The 17,419-nt window shown below is 43.3% G+C and overlaps 1 protein-coding gene across 1 annotated transcript in view; it reads right to left on the bottom strand.

The window, feature by feature from the left end:
* Positions 1-17,419, bottom strand: part of LOC149222962 (vesicle-associated protein 1-2-like) — a 302,296-nt gene that overhangs the window by 106,977 nt on the left and 177,900 nt on the right. The window lies entirely within an intron of this gene.

Below are 17,419 nucleotides of genomic sequence, written 5' to 3'. Positions count from 1 at the left end.
TGCATTACCGCCAACTTGGAACATGAGTGATACAGAAGGCAGCTTATTTCCATTCCTTACACATAAGCAGGAAGAACATATTATGACCGTCATGCAAGACCTTACACATGCTATTCCCGTAAAATTCTTGCAGAACTATGACAGTTGGGATGAGATGTGCTATGGATCAGCACGAATTTCTCATTTCGTAGCGCAGTTAGTGCAAACTCAATGTTTTCCGCTACGAAATCACCTAAACCGAGCTGCGCTGCGAAACTGATAGAAAGTATTTATGTGCCTTTGACAAACCATTGAACTGATGTGAAAAATTTAAAATTTTTTCTTGAGTGATAACACAAACTACAGCATTTGGAAAGAGAGAATGCAGAGTATCTTTGAGGAGGCAGAAGTCTGGGACATCATGGCGCAACCGCACAAAACCCTATTGTTGTGCCTACTGATGCCACTTAGTTGGCCGAGTATAATAAAAAGAACAACAAGGGTAAGAGACTGATTCTAGACGGAGTCAAAGACCATTGCATTCCTCATGTGAGAGGAAAGAGAAATGCCCATAAGATGTGGACAGCATTGTCCAATCTCTACCAGAGTACCAATGAGAACCGGAAAATGGTCCTGAAAGAGAAGCTGAAGATTATTAAGATGGGTAATGATAGTGCAGTTGGATATCTCACAAAGATTACTAATGTGAGAGATGAGTTGGCAGCAATTGGAGAGGACATTCCACCCACTGAGTTGGTGTGGATTGCAGTGAATGGCCTCCCCCGTTCATGGATGAACTTTGTTGATGGGGTTTGTGCACGTGAGACCCTTCCCACATGGGAGAGGTTTTGGGATGATTGCATTCAGACAGAGATCAGGAAAGGTCATCTTGGGGCAGCCAAGCCAGTTGAGCAGGATGAGGATGTAGCACTGTCGACAGGAGGCAAGAAAGGCAAAGGGAAAAAGCAGGCTTCCACAAGCAATGGTGGGGGCAAAGGCAAAGGTAAAGGTAAACAGGGTGACACACAGAAGGACTATTCCAAGGTGAAGTGTTGAATTTGTCAAAAGATGGGACACTATGCAGTTGTGTGTCGGGAGAAGAAGAAGAAGAAGGGGAAGAACCAGAACGTGGCAGCTTCAGCAGAGGTTGAGGACTTTGCAGTTCGTTTTGACCGAGTTTGGGTTCACTGCGTATGAGTCCCCTAGTGCAGGATCACCTGCCACACAGGTTCAGAGGGAGCATGCTTTTCCCTCGATTAGCGGAGCATCCTCAGGTATCTAGTATGTGGACAGTGGGGCTTCACATCACATGACAGGAGTCCGGGAGTACTTCTCAGAGCTTTCAGAGAGTGGCACTGATATTGAGGTAGTACTCGGTGATGACAGAGTTGTCAGAGTAGTCGTGGTGGGGACACGGACATTTCAAATGGAGTCCAAACCTCCCTTGAAGGTGTCAGACGTTCTTTATGTGCCAGGGATGAGGAAGAACCTCATATCCGTCTCAACTTTGGAGGACAGAGGATATGAGGTACTGTTCAGGGGAGGACAGGTGTTGATGTATCCCAGGGGCACTCCAGCTGATTCAGCTAGAGTGATAGGTGTACGCCATGCAAAGGTGTACAAGTTTGCATTCCAGTCCCTTGTGGCATTGAGCAGTAGTACCGACAGCAGAGCTAGCAGTTCTGAGCTGTGTGAGATTTAGCACCGCAGGATGGGACATATGTATCATGGAGCCTTGAGGACCTTGCGGGAGATCACTACAGGTGTGCCAGATTTCAGCACTGATCACTTTGATACTTGCAGAGGATGTGCGATGGGCAAGTTTGTCAAATCCCCTTTTCCCAGCAGTGACAGCAGAGCGACTGGGATACTTGATTTGATTCATTCGGATGTGAGCGGTCGGATGTCTCATGTTTCCTTGAGTGGATATGAGTACTATGTTTTATTCATTGATGATCACTCCAGGGGGACCTGGATTTATTTCTTGAAGACCAAGAGTGAGGTCTTCAAGCGGTTTCAGGAGTTTAGAGCTCTTGTGGAGACACAGACAGGTCGGAAGATCAAGTCCCTGAGGTCGGACAATGGGGGAGAGTACACCCTTGGAGAGTTTGTTGACTATTGTGCGGAGGCAGGCATTAGGAGGGAGTTCACTGTTCCTTACAACCCCCAGCAGAACGGGGTTGCGGAGAGGAAGAACAGATCCATCGTAGGGGCTGCCAAAGCCATGTTACATGATCAGGGGTTGCCATTGTTCTTGTGGGCAGAGGCCTACAACACAGCTGTTTACTTGCAGAACAGGAGTCTGCATCGTGCCTTGGGGCACATGACTCCGGAGGAGGCTTTTTCTAGGAAGAAGCCTGATATTGGTCATCCTCATATCTTTGGATGCATTACATACTCCTACATACCCAAGGAGAAGAGGACCAAACTAGAGCCCACTGCAGAGAAGGGTATCTTTGTGGGCTACAGTGAGACCTCAAAGGCCTTTTGGATTTACATTCCTGCACAGAGGAGAGTTGTTGTCAGACGGGATGTGAAGTTCGAAGAGGACAGGGTCTTTAGGAGATCACGAGAGTTAGAGTATCTGGATCAGCCAGACCCTCAGCAGCAGTTGAGTCAGTCGCAGGGATCCAGTGGGCAGGGATCAGGAGGATCTGGAGGTACATCTATGAGGATATCAGGTCCGTCAGTGAGCAGTGGCTCACCGAGCCAGAGGGGTGGTGCTCCGGGCAGCATGTAGAGCAGTTCACTAGGGAGTCCACTGATGGACAGTTCACACGGTACCTCAGCTTCTACAAGCTCAGGGGTAGGCAGGAGGACAGCAGACAGACAGTCAGGAGTTCAAGCTCCTGATGATGATGGGGAGGAGGAGTTTCATTCTCCTACGGGAGAAGTGCACTCAGGGAAGAGGAAGCCCAAGTGGCTTCAGGACACCTTGAGAGATGCCACATATGTTGCTGAGCCTAAGAGGCCGGTCAGAGAGAGTAGACCACCTGAGAGGTTTTGTAGCTATATGGCAATGGTTACCAGCATCCTTGACTCTGAGCCTTCTAGCTAAGAGGAGGTAGCTAGCTAGCAGGTCTGGAGAGAGGCCATGCAGGAGGAGTATTCTTCTATCATGAAGAATGATGTTTGGGAGGTGGTGTCGAGGCCTAAGGGCAAATCCGTGGTTACTCCAGATGGCTTTACAAGGTAAAGCATGCTGCAGATGGCAGCATTGAGAAATTCAAAGCGAGGTTTGTGGCTAGAGGATTCTCCCAGGTAGAGGGATTTGATTATGAGGACACCTACGCTCCCGTGGCTCGATATATTTCGGTCCACTCCATTATATCGATAGCAGCAGAGATGGGTTGGAAGATCCAACAGATGGATGTGAAGATTGCATTTCTCAATGGCTTCATATAGGAGGAGGTGTACATTGAGCAGCCATAGGGCTTTGAGGTGCATGGGAAGGAGTCCCATGTGTGCAGACTGAAGAAGGCCCTTTATGGCCTGAAGCAAGCTCCCAGAGCTTGGTACTCCAGGATAGATACATACTTGCAGGGGTTGGGTTTCACAAAGAGTGAGGCAGATCCGAACCTTTACTTTATTGTGATAGGTGAGGAACCTCTCATTCTGGTGTTGTATGTGGATGACTTGGTCATTAGAGGTGCAGAGAGACTCATAGAGCACTGCAAGAGAGATCTTGCGGCGGAGTTTGAGATGGAGGACATCGGCTTGATGCATTACTTTTTGGGTTTGGAGGTGTGGCAGGAGGAGGGGCATTTCTTCCTGGGGCAGGGGAAGTATATTGTGGACATCCTTGGCAGATTCCACATGGAGGATTGTAGACCCATGTCGACACCGATGATCACCAACTGAAAGAAGCTTCATGCTTCGGATTCTGAGTTGGTGGATCCCACATTGTACAGGAAGCTGATTGGTTCCTTGATGTATTTGGTCAACACTAGACCAGATATTTGCTTTGCAGTCAACACGATGAGTCAGTTTATGTGTGAGCCTAGGAGGGTTCACTGGGTGGCTGCAAAACACATTTTGCGATACTTGCAGGGGACAGTGCATTATGGTCTGGACTACAGGCAGGGGGATGGAGTAAGATTGGCAGGTTACACTGATTCTGATTGGGCAGGTTGTGCTTCTGATAGGAAGAGCACTTCAGGGTGCTGTTTTGGGCTGGGTTCGGCAGTAGTGTCATGGTTCAGCCGAAAGCAGCAGTCAGTAGCATTGAGTTCAGCGGAAGCAGAGTATATGGCAGCCAATCTAGCTAGTTGTGAGGTCATCTGGCTTCGCAAGATGTTGTTTGGCTTATTTGGTCAGCTGTTGAAACCTTCAGTGGTTTCCTGTGATAATCAGAGTTGCATTAAACTCACGGAGAATCCAGTATTTCATGACAGGTCAAAGCATATCGGGATCAAATATCATTTCATCAGAGACTGTGTTCAGAAGGGCACTGTGAAGCTTGAGTATATTCCCACTGATGAGCAGGTTGCAGATATTCTTACCAAAGCCTTACCACGAGGTAAGCATGACTACTTCAGAAATAAGATGGGTGTGGTGAGGAACACCTTCCTCGATAAGAGGGAGTGCTGAAATTTGGTACCGGAGGACAGGTGGTTCCTTAAGGTTTGATCTTTGGCCTAGGGAAAAGTGTCCAAAAGAATTTAATTTTTCTCCTAAAGTGACTTTATAATTTTTATAAAGTCAAATCTAATTTAAAAGTGACTTTAAGTGATAAAGTTACTAAAGTCTAATTTTAAAGTGACTTTTATAAAATCAATGAAAAATTAGAAAGGAAAAGTGACTTTGGAAATAAATGACTAAGTGGGTCTTTATTAAAGTGGGGTGAATTAAAAAATAGAAAGTGAGATTTAAATGAGCATTTAATCTCAGCCCTAGATCTCAATCTATTTCAGCCATTGGATTTAGGGATCACCCAAAAGTCATTTAGGGTTGGATTAAGGGAGGAAAATGAGAAAAAGATCATTCATTCTTTCATGAGCAAATTGAGAGAGAGAGAGCAAGAGAGCAAGAGAGATTTCTGGACAGGGAGGAGAAGGAGACAGCAGCATGGCACACATACCAAGGCAGCAGTTAAGCAAATCCGTACAGCTGAATGAACAAACAGTAAAAGGCAGATTTTTGCACAGAAATCGAGGCAGCTGATTTTCTGCACAAAAATCGAGGTTTGTACAGTCTGTCCGTACAATCCGTACAGTCTGTACAGCCGTACATACCGTCCGTACAGTAACCGTACAGCATTGTGTTGCTGTTTAGAAATTTTCAGTGGGCTGTGAGGCTCAGAAATTGAGATAAGTTGTAAATTTGCTTGTTGATTTTCGCTGAATATTTCTCACTATAAAAGGCATTTTTCAGAAATAAATAAGAGCTCTCAAACTGGTTTTCCCCAAGAGTTGTAGGGGCTTTTTCCAGGGTCACATTGACCAAAAATCACTGTGTTCAAATGTTTTAAATGGTTGTTTGTACCTGCTAATTTTTATTTCTGCATTTTCCAACATTCTGTAAAATTTCCAGAATTTGTGTTTTCAGCAAAAAACTATATATATATATATATATATATATATATATATATATCAGTTGTTGAATGTATGGATATGGTATATATATATATATATATATATATATATATATTCAGTTGTTGAATGTATGGATATGGGAAAAGGCATTTAACTACATGGGAGAAATAAGGTAAAACTGAAAACCAGGGTGGGAAAACAGAAATTTTTACAACCACTTGTTATGCTCTTGACCTACGAGAAGATACCAGAATACCAAATATGCGAAGAAATATACCCAAAACACAGAACAATAAGAAATAACATGTATTTTACTATTCAGAAAGGAAAGCAATGTTCACTTGCCTCTTCGAGGGGGCAACCTCCAATAGAGCTGGGCTGGGAAAAGTCCGAAAGTGCTAAAACTGGACAATTGCTCATCACCTCCTTGAGGTGATCAAAAGTTGCATGTGCCCCATCAGTGCATGTGAAAGCCCCTCTCTTTGTCAAAGCTGTCAAGGGTGCTACCAACAGCGAAAACCCCTTGACGAACTTCTAGTAATAAGGGCAAATGCCCAAGAAGCCCCTCAACGCTGTCACATCTCTGGGTACTGGCCAATCACGGATAGCTCGTACCATCTCCTCATGGACCTTCACCCCATCTGCACCAATGATATGCCCTAAGTAGAGCATCTATGTCAGGCCAAACTCACACTTGGACAATTTGGCATAAAACTGCTGCTACTCAAAAATACGCAGCACCTCCTCCAAGTGTTGGAGATGCTCCTTCCAAATATTGTTGTAAATCAAGATATCTTCGAAGAAAACCAGCGCAAATCTCCTCAACTACCTCCGGAACACATGGTTCATACGAGACTGAAAAGTAGTCGGGGCGTTGTCAACCCAAATGGCATGACCAAGAACTCAAAGTGCCCATAATGGCACTGAAAAGTTGTCTTGGGGAAGTCCTGATCCCTCACCCTAATCTGGTGGTACCCCAATCGTAGATCTATCTTAGAGAAGTACTTCGCTCCTCTAAGCTCATCCATCAACTCATCGATGCGGGAGATGGGGTACCGGTTCTTCAGTGTCTTCCTGTTGAGGGCCCGGTAGTCAATGCACATGCGCAAGGTTCCATCCTTCTTCTTCACCAACACTATTGAAGATGCAAAAGGACCGGAACTTGGCCTGATATGGCCCAATGCCAACAGCTCTTTGATGGCCCTCTCAATCCTTATAGGCCTTAGGTTGCCTATAACGGGTAGTGATCATTGCCTGCACACCCGGCTCTAGCTCAATGGTGTGCTCAAATCCCCTATCTGGCGGCTGCCCAAGTGGAATATCATCAAACACCAATGCGTACCTATCCAACAAGGCTTGTATGTCTAGAGGTGGTGGTTGGACCTGTCCTCCAACCTCTGAAACCCTCAACCCCACTATCCATGCTATGTCCCCATGTCGCAGATTTGCCTCCATCCTATGCGTTGGGACTGTCTGGGGTGGATATGAATGCATGCCTCTAAGGACCGTTGGTTTGCCATCCGGCTCAGTGAACTCCATTTCCAGTTTCTTCCAATTAGCAGTGACCCGCCCAAGGGAGTACAGCCACTAGACGCCCATCACCACGTTGGTGTCTGGCACATCGACCACAAAGAAATGGTCCCTCATAGAGTAGTTCCCATAACTACTGTCAAAGCTGGCACATACTGAGTGCACTTCATGGTACAGTCACCTGGTACCAGGACTGAAAAGCCCTCAAACTAGGTCGTGGTGAGGCCCCTCCCCTGAACCAATTGGGCATCTATGAAGTTGAGAGTAGCCCCATTGTTAACTAAGACCGACACTCGTTGTCCCTATATAGTGCCTCTGATACTCAATGTCAAGAATTTGGGGACTCAGCATGAAGAAGTAGGGACTCCCCCGGATGGGGCAAAGGATGCCCCTCCTTGTGGAGGTGGTGGTGGTGGTCCACTATCCGCTGGACTCTCACTGTCTCCCATATCACACTCCTGCTCCATCTCATCCTCCTGGCCACTGTTTGAAAAGACCTCAATATAATGTGCTTTGCCAGCAGTGCACCGATGGCATGGTGCCCAGGGCTCCTAGCAAGTGAAGCACAACTTCCTCCTCCTGAGGTCCTTCTGTGTCTCATCATCCAGCTGTCCTATCCCTAGGTGGTTCTCTAACGTGGGGGTCTAGTATCATGCCCCTTCTAGGAAAAGGGGTCCGTGCAAGAAAAGGTGTTTTGGTCTTGGGGATGGCCCCCTACAAATCTTTGGTTCACATAACTACCTCCTGTGGCGTGGAGGGTCTACGTGACTTCACCATTCCACATACGGGCTTGAGTCAGCCCTCTATGAAGGTATATACCCTTCAAGCATCTGATAGGTTCGAGACCATCATTGAAACTTGCAGAAACTCCGAAATGTACTGCTTTGGGTTGCCTGTTTGGCGAAAAGTTTGAATTACAGCACAAAGTATAACCATCAATCTCGCCTTCTACCTCTCAGCCAGACAGCGCATTACAGATTCAAAAGCCATTGAGTCAACCCCCAAGTTGGGTTAGCTCACCGAAATGGGCCTCTAGATCCCTTTGGGCAAAGCGTTCCACCACCCTCCTAGTGAAATCCTCATGAAGCCACATTGGCATACCCCAAGGTGGCCAAACCATGAAACCACTAGTCATGGGCTTCCCCCTCCATGTGCAACGTGGCCATCTTGATGGATTCCAGCTCTGTCATCCGGTTGAACTGGAAATACGTATCCATCTTCTCAACCCAGGCCCGAGCAATGCACTTGGCAATGCCATCGAATGTAGGGAAGTACATCCTCCCTATGGTCAACTGCAGCTCATAGCTCTGCGTGCCCTGTCCTCCATAGTATCCATCTTCTCAACCCAGGCCCGAGCAATGCACTTGGCAATGCCATCGAATGTAGGGAAGTACATCCTCCCTATGGTCAACTGCAGCTCATAGCTCTGCGTGCCCTGTCCTCCATAGCCCTTGCTCTTCTAATTCTCCTTGAGCTTACAGAAATCTCTGAAAGAGCGCTTCCCTGAAGTCTACACCCATAGATTTCCACTCTCTAATGTGTTCTCCCATCTCTGAGGGGTCTTCACCCCCTGCTGGTTCGATCTGTGTCATAGGCACGAAAGACGGCAATGTGGCTCGAGTTGGCCCACTGGCTGATGGGGATTGAACCGCTGATGAAGGGTGATCGAATTGCTAGGAGGCTCCAAAATTTTCCCCAAATAAGAACCCTCTAGGGGTGGTTCTCTCTCGGTTCTGCATTTTTATCTCCTCCAGCGTCTCTTTCTGGCCCTTTGCTAAATCATTCAAAGCCTTCAAGAGGCTGTCAAAAGCCATCTCCTCCCTGCTCTTAGGCTCTACCATATCTTCCTCTACTACCACTTCTTTCCCCTATCCTCTGTGTCTAGAGTGATTTCCAGCTCTTTCTCTGCTCCAGTACCTCTGCCTCTTGTATGTAATGTTCTGTTGGTCCCCTTCTCTCATAGGATAATATCCCCACAGCTGAGCCAAGACCTAGGCTCTGATACCACTGTAATGTTCCTAAATAGGAAATTTAGTGATAAACAAAGCATGCAAACAATCCAGCAATCGGAAAAACGAAATTTACATCAAGCACCCATGAAAACGATAGAAATAGAGAACTGTTGAGCCATTTTATTAATTCTTCAAGGGCAAATACAATGAAAAAATAGAATGGTGCAACTAGGCTTGTCTCTAAGGACAAGCGTGACAAAACCCAAGTGAGCAATTGCTGAACTGAAGGCTGCCCCAACTGTTGCACCAAAACTGAACTGCGCTGCCCAAAAACTACATTGTCTGCTGAAATTGAAGGGCTAGAATCACTGCTTCCTATGCTCAGAAAATTATAAGATTTCATCTCCTTGCTTCTTAGCCAAAACCCAGAAAATCCCAAGAAGGGTTTGTTCTAGTTCAGACTTCTGCAATTCGACCCGCAAGGAGCCCAACCTCAACTACAACTGCAAAACTCGGCCTGCTGGAATGAAGCCGTAAGACCTCCTGGAAACTACCCCAAATCACTGAGATGATCCTTCCTATGAATCTCCTTCCTTCCCAGCTGTGATTCCAGGTTGTATCTCTTCCCCTCAAGACCCACGAATTGACTGGACTAGCTCTCTGCGCTATCCTCCAAGCCTGGAATTTGAACTGCCCATTTGCTGCTCTCTCTTGCCCCAAACTCCTCCTGGATGCTGGCCCAATGATGTCCTTCAAATTCCCTGGCTTCTCCGGCTAATCACTGGGCCAAGGTAGCCCTTTCCTCTACTGTGTATTCTCAATTGTTGGCCCAGAAATGCTCTCCCTGAAGATAGTTGAATGACTATGTTGTAGATACTTCCCAGAACTCCTCAATATGTTGTGGAACTGCCTTCCTAGGGTAGCACTCAAAGTCCCCCGAAGGTAAGGTTGAATCTCCCGCTTGAGAGATTCGTGGTTAAACAGCCAGTTGACTCGGCTAAGCGGCGCGAGCAAACAGTCAAGTAAACTTCGATATACAAGAGTGAATGAATGACCAAGCGAGAGGCTCCTTCTCCTTATGACTTCGTGGGCCTTCCTTTGCCTCATGTGGGCCCCTCCAACAGCTATACGAATTCCCTCCAAGCAATTTGAATTGCCTAGTTCAAATTTCCACGTGGGTGGCCCCCACTTTCCACTAGCAAACTAATCTGGCTGAAATTTCTCCCATGTCCCCAAGTCGAAACTGCTAGGGTCCTTTCCCTTGGCAAAATTGTGTAGAGATAAGGCTGTTACAAATGTTTTTGGGAAGGGACATGACAGTCTCTGCATTATTTTCTGTTCTTGATGTTATCATAGTTGATCATACCAGACAATATCTGCTTCTAATCGCAGAGCAGAATTGTCAAACTGTAAAAGGATATAACCATCCTAATTCAATGTTTTGCAGAACAATGTGCTTATAGGATTCCCAAGATGAATTGTTGTTATGAGACTCAATTGTACTAGCATCAATATTCTTCAGATGATAGGTCAATTGTTTTCCCTCAGAGAAATGTTGATACACTCATCAGTTAAGGTATTTACTCTTATGATTAGGATGTCAATAAAGTGTCATTGTAGCATAGCTTTCCCTTACTGTATTTGTAGTGTTTCCTCAATTTACTTTAGTTATTATATCTTTTCCGTACACCGGTAATGCTTTGTTGATCATTGAATTTTTATAACTACACTAGGAATTTTTATCATTTGTACTCCGACAATCAAAAATTTCTATACTTCTAGTGGACTGGCACCTTCTTAAGTTGTGATATCAGTCGGATCTGAATTTGTTCCTTTCTCCTCCGCTTGGACTTTTACATCTAAAGACTTATATCTTTCCTTTTTGATAAGTTGTTCAAATTTGTTTTCTAATAACTGCTTATCATTCTTAAGCCTCTTAATTTGCGTAGGCATTGATTATGAATCTTTAGACATGAAAGTTCTTCATTTTCTGATTTTTCGACTTTATTTTAAACGTTTGGATTCTCAAGTTTCTCATCTTTTAACTTTTTGATTTGTTCTACCAAACTTTGATTAAGGTTCAGTTAGTGAGAAGTTTCTTCAAAGTGAGAATTTTCTTTATCTGTCGCTAACAGGTTCTTTCTCAATTATTTGAAAAAAAAGGTTAGTTTTGAACTCCCTCTCAAGATTTTCCTTCTTGTGTTCTATTCTTATATTACAACACTTCAAAGCCATGGACTTCTTCATTGTGCAAGTAATTTTTGACAGCAGTGTTTTAGACAAGAAATTTCCTCCTTTTTTTCTTGATTCCTCATAGAACATATCCTAGAGATTTTTATATTTGTCTTCTAATTTTAAAATTTGGCCATTTTTTCATCTAATTCTTTTATATGTTAGTTTTTCCGATCTCCTAATTGTAATTTTTGGCTACATTCAATTGTAGTGTCTTGTAGAAGAGTTGTTTGGTGCTCGACTTACAAGTCAAATTTTGTTTCCTTTGATTCTTGAGCTGCATCTTAGTTTTTGTCACTCCAAAAACAAGCTCTCACAATTTGAGAGAAGGTAATCGTTAAATGACTCGGCATGTAAACTCCTTTGCACAAAAAAATACAAGTCATAAAAAAGGTACAATTCTATGTGAAATCCATATTCTCCACGCTTCTTGCTTTCTAACAACTACTTAAATATTACCACTTGAATATATATATATATATATATGATACATTTTTGATAATAACTTTTTTCTCCTTTTCTTTTATCTATCTATATATATACATACATACAATTCCTTTTTTGGGTAATAAAAAGAAGTGTCTCGCAAATTTTGAAAAAAAAAAATAGCTCTTTATTAAATCCCCACCTCAGTTCGAACAGTCCTTTCATAACATGAAAGTGGGACGTAGAGAATAAAATTTATAACTCGAGAAATTAATGATTATATATACTCTTATATAATATAAATCGAATGAATCCTTGTGTTATATTCCCTTGCAACTTGTGAATTAATGATTCGTCACCAATGTGTATTAATGCTTTTTAATTATTTTTAGACTATTCCAGGGAATATGACTAATTAATCAGAATTAACTAAGTTATGGTGTGAATGTTCTAGAAACTCACATAGATCGACTTCAAGTTAATCCTAGCCATCGATTAGTATCTAATCTTGATTGTTTAAGTCTCAACAAAGGATTATAAGAAGAAGTCAATGGGGCTTGAAGAAATCACTTGTGCCGTTCGATTTCATGAGCAGATCAATTTCCTAAGTAGCAGTAGTCAATTGCCAGAGAGAGCGCCAGAGAAATCGCAGCAGTGAGAGAGGGGCATGGACAGTGAAGCCGAAGGAAGGAATCCAGTGCCAATGAGTGCATTTGTAGAGAGGCAGAGGAGCCACAGTTAGGCTAATGCAGAGCAGCGCAGTAGCCTCTGAAGGCAATTCCAAAATTGTTGGGGAGAAGCTGAGTTTCTGTGCCAGAAGTTGGGCAAAGGTTCTAGAGGCCAAGAGAGACATTTTCCCAGACATCAGCTAACTGAACGACTTGAGGAGAAGTTGTTCCAAGCTGAGTGCAGAAGTGATTGCGTTAGGGTGACATAGTGACTACACAAAGCCAGTTTGGACGGCTATATTTGAGCTAAGGTCAATGCTCGAATTTGCCTGTGAAGTGAGGAAATTCCTCACTAGTTTTTTCTTGCCAGTATTTCTCTGTAGGATTGCCAATTTTGGCATCCAGTTGTACTCAGATTATTTCACTGTTGCATAATAATAAAACCCTCAGCTGCTGCACCAGTTTTCCCAAGTTGGGTTTTTCCCGGGACAATGGTCCAAAAATAACTGTCATTTTATGTGTGTGTGCTAGTATTTCTTCCAGTGTTTATTTTTTCTGTTGTGCCATTTTAGGTGTGTGTGCTAGTATTTCTTCCAGCGTTTATTTCTTCTGTTGTGTTATTTTATGTGTGTGAGCTAGTATTTCTTCCAGCATTTATTTTTTCTGCTGCGTCATTTTATGTGTGTGTGCTAGTATTTCTTCTACCGCTTATTTCTTCCATAGTTTATTTGTGTAGGTTGCAGTGTGATTGATTCAGTATTTGCTGTAGCAAACAGTAAATTAATTTAACAATTAGGAGAAATATTTCCAGTTGTTGCAATAGGATTCGAGTTTCTAAAGTTTCACATGGTATCAGAGCGTAGATGATCAGCCGAAGAGCTCAATAGTGAAGACAAAAGGAGTTCCATTGTTCATTGAGGACATTAGATCGAAACCCTAGATGGCAGCGCAGTCACCTTGGCCAAGAGGTCGAACTTCTTGAGGAGGCTCGATTTTTCTGAGAGAGGGGCAGAAAAAATTGATCTCTCCAAATCGAGGGATTCCAAAGGCAGAGGGAGCAGCCAATATTTTTCGCAGAGCATATCTCTAGCTAGACGCAGCAATTTTTCAACAGTTTGCTAGAGCAGAACTAGCGTCAGGTGGAAGAAGAGCAAACACTGAGGGAAAATTTTCCTCAGGGAACTTCTAGTCTCAAGAAGTTCAAATTCCCTTATAAATCAGCAATCGTTGTGTGCAAAGTTTCTCACCCCAGAAGGGAGTGTGAATAGGCTAGCAGCAGCTGAGTAGAAGGGAAGAGGAGATTTTCAACACTATCTGAGATGGCCACTATCGGACTACAAGATCGGGACAGGTTGGACGAAGCTTCCAACTATGTCATCTCGAAGGCAAGGATGTCCTTCCTTCTAGATGAATAGGGCTTGAAGCCATATAATGATGCAATGGTAGCAGTACCCCAGGATGCAAATCGACTAAAGGAGTACAAAAAGGAGATGGTGCGAGCAAAGAGATTGATCTTAGATGGTGTCCGGGATCATGTTGTATCACACATAGTAGCTAAGGGAACAGCCAAAGAGATGTGGGATATACTTTCCAAGTTGTACCAAGGCACTTCCGAGCAGCGGAAGATGTACTTAGAGAAGAAGTTGAGATGCACGAGGATGTAGAAAGGGGAATGCATAGACCCCTTCCTAACTAGGATTAAAAAGATCTAAAACCATCTTGCAGCTATTGGGGTAGCGCCTCAACCCACAGAGCTAGTGCGATTGGCACTAAACAGTGTCTCCGAGGAGTGGCAGGTATTCGTCCAAATCATTTCGAGCAGAGAAACCTTACCAAGGTGGGACAGGATGTGGGCTGATTTGCAACAGGAGGAGTTGAGACGAGACCTAGTGAAGAACACCATCAACAACAGCAGCAGTGGATCGAAGCAGGTGAAGGAGGTGGAGAATGTGGCCCTTCCATCAAAGGGTCCCATTCAGAGACAAGGGGAGCAACGAAAGAACAAGGACCTGTCAAAGGTTAAGTTCTTTAGGAGTGGTGAGCTCAATCACTATAGTACCTAGTGTCCTCTCAAGAAGAAGGACAACGAAGAGAAGCAAGACCAGCAGGCAGCATCAACAAAGATCGATAGGTTGTCCTCCAGGCTGTAGGAAGACTTAGCCATGTTTGCTTACATACCTTCAGGAGTGAGGTGGGGAGATTTGGTTTTGTAGCACCAGAGTGCTACAGACGGGCAGGATCCTTGAGGAGCCCACCTCTTGGATCAGTACCTTGCTACGAGGGCCCACAATGTTTCAGTAACAAGATGAATCGGTGGTAATAGATGCAGTCAATTGCCGGAGTGAAAAATGCAAAGTCTAACTGCAGTCAGATGTTGGGAAGCGCAGCGCAGAATTGGCAACAAGGTAGTTGGGATAGTGTAGAGTCAGTGGCAGCGTAGATGCCTAAGTGACAACGCAGACACGAGTAGCAATCACAGATTCAAGTGACAGAGGCATCATACTGATCACAGTTGATTCAGTATTTAGGATGCTTTTTAGTTGCAGATGTTGCAGTTGCAACAACAACAAATGGAGAGGGAGTTTCAGTGCAGATGCAGTGTTGGCAACAGTTCAACAGGGTCAGCAGCAGTACAAACGTAGCAGATATCAAAGTTGCACAATAGTTGGTAGGTAGCAACAGCCAGACATCAGCAGCGTAACAGGGGCAGGGTGTTGCTACAGGGGACAGCATCTCTAGAACACATTCCTCGCTAAGAGGGAGTGTTAGTTTTTGTAGCATCAGATGTGTTCTAGCCTTGAAATTTTGTGGAGAGGATAGAATACATGAGATCTCCAAAACCCAACATTTGTTTCTGGAAATTCCGCCTAGAAATTACTTAATTAGATCATTAGTCAGTGTTTAAATATTTCCCAAGTCTAAATTTAGGGAATATGAATAATTAATCAGAATTAATAAAGCTATGGTGTGAATGTTCTAGAAACTCACACGGATCGACTTCAAGTTAATCCTAGCCATCGATTAAGATCTAATTTTGGTTGTTGAAGTCTCAACAGAGGATTATAAGAAGAAGTCAATGGGGGTTGGAGAAATCGCTTGTGCAGATCGATTTCATGAGCAGATCAATTTCCTAAGTAGCAGCAGTCAGTTGTCGGAGAGAGAGCCAAAGAAATCGAAGCAGTGAGAGAGGGGCAGGGACAGTGAAGCCGGAGGAAGGAATCCATTTTGGGTGAGTGCATTTGTAGAGAGGTCGAGGAGCCATGGTGAGTTTGACGTAGAGCAGCGCAGTAGCCTCTAGAGGCAAGTTCAAGATTGTTGGGGAGAAGTTGAGTTTCAGTGGCGAAAGTTGGGTAAAGGTTCCAGAGGCCAAGAGATACATTTTCCCAGACAGCAACTAACTAAACAGCTTAAGGAGAAGTTGTTCCCAGCTTAGTGCAAAAGTGATTGCGCTAGGGTGACGTAGTGAATGCGCAAAGCCAGTTTGGATGGCTCAATTTGAGTTGAGGTCAGTGCCCGAATTTCCCTGTGAAGTGAGGAAATTCCTCACTAGATTTTTCTTGCCAATATTTCTCTGAAGGATTTCCAGTTTCGGCATCCAGTGGTACTCAGATTATTTCAATGTTGCATAATAATAAAACCCTTAGTTGCTTCACCAATTTTCCCAGGTTCGGCTTTTCTGGGGACATTGGTCCAAAAATAATTGTTATTTTATGTGTGTGTGTGCTAGTATTTCTTCTAGCGTTTATTTATTTCGCAGTTTATTTGTGTAGGTTGCAGTGTGATTGATTCAGTATTTGTTGTACCAAACAGTGAATAAATTGTTAGAATTAATTTAACAATTAGCAGAATTATTTCCTGTTGCTACAATAGGATTCAAGTTTCCAAATTTCCACATGAAGAGCAAAACTAGCACTAGTTAGTAGAACAAGTCTTGGATAGGGGTACAATATTGAATCCAGCCAATCCAATTAGCACCTTATTTCTTTCACTCACTTGTGAATGAGAAGTGAAATCCTGAGTGGTTCTGATTTCACAATTGAGATTGGAGGCTTATGATATGTACGGTAATTAATACATGCCTTGTAAACGTTGTTGATGTATATGCTCAGCGTTATATACCCCACTGTTTGGTCTATTTGCTGAGAAATATGAGAATCATCCGTTTTGTTGGGAACCTAACCCACTAAGGGTTATGGTGTGGAAGGTGAACCAACAAGGGAAGTCCAAGAGACCTTGGAAGAAGAATCCAACGGTCACACAATGTATTTATATGTAACATCTTTGTTAATAATCATGTAATTCACGCTTATCATTCATATTTGGTTCCATATTCCAACAGTGGTATCAGAGCAAGTTTTTCTCAGAAAGCTATCAGATCCACCTCTCTAAGTTGGTCAGATATGTCACTTTGAGCAATCCTAAAACTCCTGACTGTTTTTAAGCCCTTCTCTCTACCATTCACTCAACGTGTCAAATCTACCATTCTGACTTAACAATCCCTGTCTACCATCCCTTCCTTGCGTTCTCCTCATGAGAAAAGAGAATACTCAGTCTATAATGCCCTTAACCTGTTGGTTGTAACGCTCTGTGTTATGAATAACATATATCAAAATAATATAAACAGGAATAAATAGTGATAATGATTAATTTAATAATAATTAGTTATGAAGGGGCACCTTCCTAGATATATAAGTGGGCCCTCATTTGTATCCATAATATCTCATATCTCATATATTTTGTACATTTCGTATATAATATACCATTGTCCTATCATGCATATTTATATATTTCAGATCTTTTGAGTGTTTTGTTGCGTTTATGAACTTTCTTCATAACATTGATATCAGAGTCAATCTGATCTCGGCCTTTGGCCATCAACCCATTTGTCAACTTTGTTGTCATCGTGATCAAGCATTTCGCTACACAGTTGGAGGTTCTCCATTCTGTTGGATTCACCATCAAACCTTTTGCCATTGAAAAAACAAAAAAAAAAAACTATTAAAACAAAAAAGTTATATATATAAAATATATAATAAAAAAGAGAAAAAAAACCAACAAAAACAAAATAAAAATAATAATCAAAGCCATTGAGGCCGCT

This window comes from Pinus tabuliformis, chromosome Q (genome assembly GCF_031772625.1).
Source record: "Pinus tabuliformis cultivar Carrire ecotype Pingquan chromosome Q, CPIR1, whole genome shotgun sequence".
NCBI classification, from domain to species: domain Eukaryota; kingdom Viridiplantae; phylum Streptophyta; class Pinopsida; order Pinales; family Pinaceae; genus Pinus; species Pinus tabuliformis.
Note: the sequence above shows the minus strand (reverse complement) of the source record. Positions and strands in the feature narration are given on the sequence as shown.